Here is a 2895-nt window from a genome sequence, read left to right as displayed (position 1 = left end):
TCTTATCTCTTTCTCTTGTCCTTTTCTTCTCTTTTTATTACATGCATAACACGTGGCTTGTGGATGTCTTTACTGCTTCTGAACTTGTACTGCCATGTTTAATTTTTGTAGTTGAAGACGCATTTACTGCTTCAATGTCGTCATTGCTGACATCATCCTTCCATTGCATTTTGTAGATTATGATAACTTTCATCGTCCAGGTTGTCCCAAAATAATGCGTCATCGCTGAGGTAGGAAGATGGTTCCGGTATATCTACACTGAGTTCGGTTATAAAATCCTGTTCTTCAGAAGTAATAAAAGGGTTTGGAACAATGATGTGTTCTAAAGGTTTTATTCTCCATATAGACATGGTTTTTGTTTCGCCAATGAGATGAAATAATTTATTCCGGGTTGGTCTAAGATCATAGATTTGAAAAGCTCTAAAGTGAGTAAAAAATTCTGGAAATTCATCTGAACGGGTCATTTCCCATTCTGGTTCTTGTTGAGGGATGAGTGGTTCTTTATTATGTTTTATATATACATGATGATAGGCTGGTACTACTGATCCATCGGGTTGAAATAACGGTGGAATGGTTTCAAAAGAAATATCTATATATTTTTCGGTTTTAAAAAGATAAGTTAAAATATCTTTCAATTTTTCTGGGAAATTTTCAGGGATTTGAGATATATGGTTCATAAAAACATTTTTTAAAATTCCCTGATCCATAAGTTGCGGTACTAAATCAAAATTTTCTTTATTTACAACAGACATATTTACATAAGCTAGATATATAACAAAGAAAAATTCAGGGTCGTGATATGCCATATACCCTGTTTTTATCCCGACATTTTTAGTTCTAAAATGTTTATACAAAAGTTCTTGATTTTTAAACACTTTGTTATATTGGTTTTGTAGAAAAAAGGTTTTGACGAAAGAGTAGTCATCAACTCCAATTATGTTTTTAACAACAAGCCTTTCATATTGTTCAGTCAGAAGAGCTGATTTCTTAATTAAACTAATTACTTCAGGTTGACTGTTTGAACAGCTGGTTTGATTGGTTGACACTGTACTGGTTTTCAAATCTTCTATCAGTTTTTCTTGATTTTCTTGGATTTTGAGGTTTTGGAATTTTTGGGTTTCTAAAGCAATCAGTTGGTTTTGAAGGTTTTGTAAATGTTGGGCTAAAGCTGACACTGTTTTTCCATAAGCGTATTCTAAATTTTGGTTCGGAAAACTTTGTGGTTTTAAAGACCAAAAATTATCTACAATAACCTTATGTTCTTCAAAAAGGTTTTGAGAAAATAAAGAGTTAAACCTTAGGTTTGGATTCAACACTTCGTTTAGACGTATGGTTCCATATTGAAAGGTTCTAGCTTTCGTAGGTTTTCTTTGAGCCATGTTCCTGTAATCATGAAATCAATCATTAGTATTATCGACATTATTAATTATTTGTCTACTTAACCAGTCTGCTAATATATTATCTTTTCCTTTAATAGGTTCAAATTTAGGTTTGAAACCAATTAAAGAGTTTTGAAACTTTATCCATCTTTTGGTGGACAGTTTTGAAGAATTTTTGTTTTCAAAGAATTTTTTAATATTCTCACAATCGGTTCTTAAAGTAAATTGTTCTTGGTTCAAAAATAATTGAAATTTTTCTAAGACTAATATTATTGCTTCAATTTCTAAGTCTGTAGAGCTAAGGTTCTTTTGATAATCATTAAAAGTTCCACTACAATATCTACAAAGTTTTTCTTCTCCTATATTAGTTACAGCTAAAAGTATACCTCCCCATCCTGTTTGACTAGCATCAGTTTGGACTATTTTATATTCATTTTCTAAGGGTAAATGTAAGGTTGGGAGATGTTTCACAAGTTCTTTTATTTTCTGTATAAGTTTAATATCTTCTTGGTTAAAATATCTCTGCCCTGTATTTTTTGTTTTACTATAAAGGGGTCCAGCTAATCTACTAAGGTTTTTAATATATGGCCTAGCATAATTTAATAATCCTAAAAAACTTTGAAGGGTTTTTAAGTCTTCGAGTTTGTCTGGAAAATTATTTATTTTTTGCACTATATGTTCTTGTAATTTTATTTGTCCATCCTCTAATTCTAATCCTAAGAATTCTATTTGAGTCTTAAATAATTTCAATTTCTTTTTACTCACTATTAATCCATGACTAATTAATTTTTCAAAAATCAATTCTAAATGCTTTATGTGTTCTTGAAGAGTATATGAAAAGACAAGAATATCATCAATATATACAAGAACAAAAGAATATTTTCCAAAAATATTATCCATCATTCGTTGGAATATCTGAGGAGCATTTTTTAGTCCAAATGGCATTACATTCCATTCATATAATCCACAAGGACATGAAAACGCTGTCCATGGTTTACTATCCTCTTCTAATCTGATTTGCCAAAATCCACTTTTACAGTCTAACTGAGAGAAATATTTACATCCTTGAATAGAATTAATTAAAGAATCTTTGTTAGGAATTTTATAGGCATCATCATATGTATTATCATTCAATCTTTTATAATTAATAACCATCCTAGCTTTTCCTCGTTTTTCTTCATTATGGTTCCTAACTAAAAAGGCTGAGGATCTATGGGGACTGAAACTTGGTTTTATGAGGTTATTCTGTAACAATTCTTCTATTTGAATTTTGAATTCCTTTGTATCTATAAGATTACATGCTATATCTGCTGTTTTTATTGTTAAATCTGGGTTTTTAATTGGTATTTTACAGGTTGTCTTATTTTTATTCCAATGTTTTTGTGGGTCTTCTCCTATAATTCCTATTTTTTCTGCTTCTAATATAAGGTTTTTTAATCTATTTGCATTTCTTAATTGTTCTGAGTAGTCATTAATTATGCTATCTTTTTGTGCCTCCACTTTGCTAATTTGATGA

The sequence above is a fragment of the Vitis vinifera genome, chromosome 12 (genome assembly GCF_030704535.1).
Source record: "Vitis vinifera cultivar Pinot Noir 40024 chromosome 12, ASM3070453v1".
NCBI classification, from domain to species: Eukaryota; Viridiplantae; Streptophyta; class Magnoliopsida; order Vitales; family Vitaceae; genus Vitis; species Vitis vinifera.
This window is presented reverse-complemented; position numbering follows the sequence as displayed.